The following is a 6,818-nucleotide window of genomic DNA, read 5'->3' as shown; positions in this document are numbered from 1 at the left end:
GTTTATCATCACTGTTATTGCTGGAAACATTAATTTGCCATATATTTAATTCACTCTTTTCTCTCACTCTCTAAAATGTGATTTAGGTTATTCTTCATGGTTTTTAGAACGTGGTTCTTAAGGTTGAGAGTTGGGTGGGTATCTTGCTTTGGGGGTTGAAAGAGGCACATCTACCGCCTAGGCAAAAGAGAAATGTGTTTAGTGTTATTAGAATGGTTTACAGCTATGCCAAACATAAGGTTGACTCATGTACTGGTTATCTATTGCTGTGTAACAAATCACCCCACAATTTAGTGGCTTGCAATGACAAAACATTTTTTAAAATTTATTATTTTTTTTACTGAAGTACAATCAGTTACAATGTGTCAATTTCTGGTGTACAGCACAATGTCCCAGTCATGCATATACATACATATATTCATTTTCATACTCTTTTTCATTAAAGGTTATTGCAAGATATTGAATATAGTTCCCTGTGGTATACAGAAGAAATTTGTTTTTTAATCTGTTTTTATATATAGTAGCTAACATTTGCAAATCTCAAACTCCCAAATTTATCCCTTTCCACCCCCTTTCCCCAGTAACCATAAGATTGTTTACTATGTCTGTAACCTATTTCTGTAACAAAACATCTATTATCTCACAGTTTCTGTATGTCAGGAATTCAGGAGTCAGGGACCCTCATGAGGCTGTAGTCAAGCTATGGGTCTGAAGGGTCCACTGGGGCTACAAGACCTCTTTCTAATACGGCTCATTCACATGGCTGTTGGCAGGAGACCTCAGTTCTTCGACACTTGGCTTACCCTGTAGGGTTGCGAGATACCCACAACATGGCAGCTGGCTTCCCCAGATAGCAGTGAGGAAGCCACAATGCCTTTTCTACCCTAATCATGGATGTCACACACGGTCACATTCTATTCATTAGAGATGTCACTAAGCACCACCCACGACCAAGGGAAGGAAAATCAGGCTCCACCTTTTGAAGGGAGGAGAATCAAAGAATTTGTGGACATATTTAAAAACCACCACAGGTGGTAAATAGGTTAATTGAATCCAATCAAGTGTTGAGGCAACATGGGTGGTAGCCACATATTTCCCTCTCCTTCAGATGACAGGGCAGAGAGACCAGAGGTTAGAAAAGAATCAGGGTAGGATTTACCTTGAACTGGGAACCTGAGATTAAGAAAAAAAATTCTACCTGAAGGGGATGGCCTTGGATCATCAGTTGTCATAGCAACTATAAACAGGATTAAGAAGGGCTCTGGTGGTCCATCTGGGGTGTAAGCAAATTCTCCCTGGAGTTCTGTAGGGCCCATGTCCTGGCCTCCAATTTCTACCCAGTGATGGGGGCAGGGGTGGGTAGAGTGCATGCTTAGCATGCATGAGGTCCTGGGTTCAATCCCCCGTACCTCCATTAAACAAAACAAAACAAAAAACAATTTCTACCCAGCCACAAATGTTAATCTGAATAGTGTGATGAACCGTTGACCAACGTCAAAGAATAAACCTCAAAAGAAGGCAAAATCATGACTCTCATACAAATATAAAGTGAACACATGTCAAAGGTTGTATATAGGTCATTAATTAAATGAGGGAACGGGTGAGATATAACTGGTTCAAAGGAGAATCCCAAGAACAGAAACATCTGTAGAAGGGGAACATTGAAATAAATTTGCAAATGGACCCCAAACTGGCTTTTGGGGTGGGGGTAGGGGTTGTCACTTCCCCAGAGAGAAGTTATTTGCTTATCTATAGGCAAGAAGTCCTCACAGTGCTACGAGTTCTCAGCATCTTATAGAGTTGTAAAATAGCCTGGCAAAGACAATGGTTCATATCGCGGTAGGTTCGGAAGATACCCCCACCCTCAGGCTCCAGCATTCCATCGAAAGAAAGAATAGCCAGTAATCTCTCATGCTTATTCCAAAGCCTTAAACTTTCTCTTGTATCAAATAACCTCAACTGTCTTGAGTTGGCAAAACACCCTCCTCAGAGGGTGTCCTCTTAACCTTGGGAAGGTTGAGAATTGAATACGGACGGAGAAGATGAAATCAATCAAGCATACTGTAGTGATATTTTGGTGTTAAGTTCAGGAACAATCTATGCCTGTGATTTAATTTGTAGTGTTTATGAAAACTTGGGGGCAGTAAAGAATTTGGCAGATTAGCTTTATGATTCCAACTTAAAAAAACAGGGTTAATAAATGGAAGTGAAAGCCTTGTGAAACTCTAAATGTAAAAAATCTGGAACTTAAATAAATCAATAGTAACTAAAACCCCAATTTTAATGGTCTTTTCTATATACAGCCACATGAATTTACTGGGATATCAAATAATTCCCACTGATGGTCTGGAGGAAAGAGATGTAGAAGGCGGCAAAGGAGGGGGAGGACATGAAGCAAAAAATGATGTCATGTGTTCGATTTTCATTTAAAATGAGATAGATGGCAGGTGGTTTTTTTTTTTTTTTTTTTTTGACTGATAGATCCTGCCTCAGGTTTATTTGTACAAACAGCACAGGAGGACATGAGCCCCGTGCAGACAGCAGCCCAGGGGTCACACCAGTCCTTCTATCCTCACATCAACAGATGAAGGTCTCTACTCTGGAGCCTTTGTGGGGGCCTGGGCACCTTTGGGAGCCTGAGCCAGAGCCTGAGCCAGAGCCAGAGCGGGAGCTGCAGCTGAAGCTGTGGCCTTGGTCTGAGCCTTGTCCTTGTCCTTGTCCTTCGGCTGGCAGAGCCTGAGACCCTTGGTGATGCGGGCACGAGCATGTTTCCCGAGCTTGGGGTGAGCAATGTAGGCAAGTCGACTGAGCCTGCGGCTGTTGGTTGCCCTTTGGGATCTTGGGCTCGACCTCCTTGGGCTTTATGAGAGCCGTGACAGCCTCGGCACGTGCACTCGTGGCCGTGGCGTTGTTGGCCTGCATCTCCTTCAGGCCCTTCTTGTTGTGCTTCTCGGCAAAGCGCATGTAGCTCAGGAACTTGGGGTCCACCCTCTTAAGAGATCATATCGCTGTGATCTGAGCGGGGCTTTTTGATGCCGTTTCTGTGCCATTTTCAGGACTGGCTGTGTGTGGTGCGGTTCTTCGACTCGGCCATGTTTGCACTGGACCGGGGAGATCCTGAATCGCCTGGGACCGGAAGAGAAAGAGCATATGGCAGTTTTAAAACAGAGCTCCAAGATTCTTTGACACACTTCCCATTGAGAGATAAGAGGGAGGGGTTGATATCCTCTTCCCCCTTGAATCTGGGCTCTGTAACTGCTCGACCAACAGAATATGGCGGAACTGACACTGCTTGTTTCCAGGCTTAGTCTCCTTAAGTAACTAGCAGTTTCCGTTTCCCCGCTGTCTTGGGTGCTCACTCTTGGCACCCAGCCACCATGCTGTGAGGAAGCCCAAGCCAGCCTCTGGAGATGCCCACATGGAGAAGAATCAGAGCCAGCCCCAACTTGCCAACCATGTGTGTGAGCTGTCTTGAAAATGGAGCCTTGAATCTCAGTTGAGTTGCCCCAGCTGATGCAGTGTGGAGCAGAGGTGAGCCGTTTCTGCCAAGCTCTGCCCAGATAGCAGATTCTTGAACAAAATAAATGATTATTGTTGTTTACACCACCAAGCTTTGAGGTGGCTTTACACAGTAATAGGCACACAGAACAAGATATAACTCACACATAGTAAAGCATACAAATCTTAAATGTGCAGCCTGATGAATTTTTACATTTGTAAATAACCACATAGTCATCAGTCAGGTTAAATATAGAATATTTGCATCTGCCCAGAAGCTTCCCTAGTCAAACAGCTTCTTGAAATACTACCCAGGCACCTGAACTGTTAGCCCATGGTTCTGGGCAGCTCAGCATTTATTTTTTTCTCAGAGACATTGCCAAACTTAACTGGATTAGAAATATTCTCTTCAGCATCCATTGATGGAATAAAACCAGGCTCTGATGTGTAGGCCAGAAAAGAGCAAAGTCTCCAATGGAAGACAACCAGATTTCAGTCTGTAACCTCTGGGAAGTAGGTCGGCAGGAAAGTGAGCTGATCTGTTCTTAAACCTCCCATCAGCCGAGTCACCTCGTAAAATGCAAAGCGCATAGGGTGCTGTCTTAATACCTGTGGTCAGGCCTGTGAGGCTTGATTGGTTACTTACAGTCCTAACTCTGTCCAAGGCAACAGAGGCCAAAAAGGCTTTGGGGAATCTTTAAGCTGGCTGGGGGAGATCCCCCCCCCAAATCTGCTTCACCAACTGCTTTACTTCAAACTGTGGGCTGATTTCCATTAATCACACTTGGCCCTAATTACCCTGGAACAGCCTTTCTTCCTTAGGCCTGGAGCAGGAATTTTAAGGGGCTCCTGACAAAGCAGGTCCCTGAGACCAAACAATAGTGGCCTCCAGGAAAAGACTGGATGAGGAAGTGTCCATCCCCATTCCTGTCCTTTCCGGAGCTTGCTTGTGATCTCCCCAGGTAGGAACCCGAGTTCCTCCACTAAATAGATTTTCCTTTTGTTGTCACATTAATTTGCAACTCATTAATAGTGACAGAAGTGAGGTACTGCACCGATGTCATTTGCATATTCATGATGACTTATTATTAAACAAATAAGATTTTCCTATCTTCGCAAGCACCCAAAGTAAGGCTGAACAGTACATTACACCGGCCCCGATGCTTTATTCTCTCTTTAATATGTTAATAGATGCAGTTGATTTCTTTAAGTAAATACGCATCTATAAAACAACACGTACTTTATAAAAAAGAAATCATTTAAATAATAATCCATTAGCAAAGTTGGCAACAATTTAAGAGGAACAACCCATTAATACCAATGCGTGAGAATCAATTTGTGAATTTTAACTCGGTTGGGTGGTGGGTTGCGGATGATCCAGGAGGAGGATCTGTGAGAGTGTGTGCGCGCTTAAAAAATATTTTAATGAGCTTCCGGAGACAAGCAATCGAATCTTTCGCGTCTTTCGGGTACCGGCTCCCAGTAGGTGGAAAACTGCCTGCATCCTGACCCGGATCAGCGTTTTTCCGGCAACCGCAGGGCATTGGAATCGTGATCTGAAAGCAGGCCGGAGCGCCACGTCGACCCGGCCGCTTTCACCGTGCCCACCGGCCCGGCATTAGCAGCGAGTTCAGCCGGGTGGGGGCGGGGCGGGGCCTGGGCTCCCGGCTAGACACCCCCCACCCCCACCCCGGGCTGGGACTGGTGGCCTCCCCTCCTACCCACCCCCGCTCCGGCACGGGTTTCGTCACAGCCGGTTTTTTCCTGCTGGGGTCAGGGCGGGCTCCCCCCGCGGCGGCACGGAGCGCGGGGCCAACCGCGCACCCTTATCTCGGCCGAGTCAGACACTCGCCGCGCGGAATCTGTTGACATTTACTATTGTTCGCAGGAGTCCGGAGCACGGGGCGGGGGCGGGCGGGCCGAGACAGGGAGAGGGAGGGCGGCGAGTGTGGGGCCTGCGGTCGGCCCGGGTGTGTTTGTGTGAGCTCGCGAAGTGGAGGGAGGGATGCGCCGTCTCCACGGAAAAAAAAAAAAAAGTGGTTCGCGGGCCCGGAAGCTTCCAAGCCGGCTCACTGGCCCACGCCGGGAATTGAAGTAGTGGCAGTCGGGGTTGGGGGGGGTGTCGGTGCAAAAGAAGAAAGACGGGACAGCCGGCGATGGGGTCCGCTGATGGAGGGGGTCGGCTCCAGCCGCACGGCCCCCGGTGACCCGCAGGACACAAGTGCATTTGTGCCGAGCCGTGGTGGGGATTAAAGTGCCATACGGCCCGAGCGAGGGGGGCGAGGCGGGTGGAAAACAACTCCCTGCGCGCACAAAGCGCGCATTGTTCCAGCCACCTCCATTATGCCGCGCTGCAGCCAAGAGCCCGTTTCGCAACTGCCCGCCCGGCGCTCGCGCGCGCGCACACAGACACACACATACACACACGCACAAACACACACAGACACACACACAGGAATTCTCCCGGGCCGAGGCCGGGAGTGAGTGGGTGCGCACCGCCGCGACTGGTAGAGGCCGCTAGGGCTGGGAGTCGGGGGTTAGGGGAAGAGGGGCTGGCAGGCGTCTTTTTCAGCTCGGCTGCTTGTCTATTCAGGGCTGGGCTTTTTAATGTCTTTTCTCCCTAATCTCCTCCCCGGCACTTTTCCTTTTCTCCGGCTCCTCGGGCCTGCCCCGAGCGCACCCGGGAGCCTGGAGCTCCCCCAGGAGAGGCGGCGACGGCGGGGGTGGGGGTTGGGGAGGGAGCGCTCTCAGCCGCTGTCACCCGCGGATCGCAGCCCCAGGCGCGCAGCGCTTGCCTGCTCTGCCGAGGACACGTGCTCAGGAGGAACCGGGGAAGCGTCCCGCCTTCCAAGGAGAGGCTCCCGGAGCGCCCCCATCCCGGGCTCTCCAGGACTTCCCCGGGCACAGAGCGGGAGCTGCGGAATCCCGCTCCGCACTGACGGGCCTGCCCCCCGGTGCATGCCAAGTGGGACAGCTCGGCCGCCCCCACCCTCTCTAGGCCGGTGCCTGAGCCCTGTCCTCCCCCATCTCCGGCCTTCACGGCACTGGATAGGCGCCTCGAGAGGAATTTAAGGCTTGCCAGCCCCTTAGAACCCTACCCTTTCTCCCTCGGGAGCGGAGCGGGGGTAGGGATGGGGAGGAGGGAAAGAAACGAGACGCCCCACTCGCCTCCCGCCGCGCCCTCCCTGGTGGGCAGGTGGGGAGCGTAGGAGCCCGAGCGCGGCGAGCCAGCGCGGTCTGGTTTCCTTTACGTTTACAAGCTATAAATAAACTTCCCCTTGGGCGGATGCGCGCTGCGTCCAAGGGTGGCTTCCCGCCGA

The 6,818-nt window shown here is 50.1% G+C and overlaps 1 pseudogene; it reads right to left on the bottom strand.

Moving 5' to 3' along the window:
- Positions 1 to 398: 398 nt before the first annotated feature.
- LOC105064563 (large ribosomal subunit protein eL29 pseudogene) lies at positions 399 to 3,679 on the bottom strand (annotated as a pseudogene).
- Between the last annotated feature and the right edge of the window lie 3,139 nt (positions 3,680 to 6,818).

This window comes from Camelus bactrianus, chromosome X (genome assembly GCF_048773025.1).
Source record: "Camelus bactrianus isolate YW-2024 breed Bactrian camel chromosome X, ASM4877302v1, whole genome shotgun sequence".
NCBI lineage: Eukaryota > Metazoa > Chordata > Mammalia > Artiodactyla > Camelidae > Camelus > Camelus bactrianus.
The sequence above is the reverse complement of the archived record's forward strand: the minus strand, read 5'-3'. Positions and strand labels throughout refer to the sequence as shown.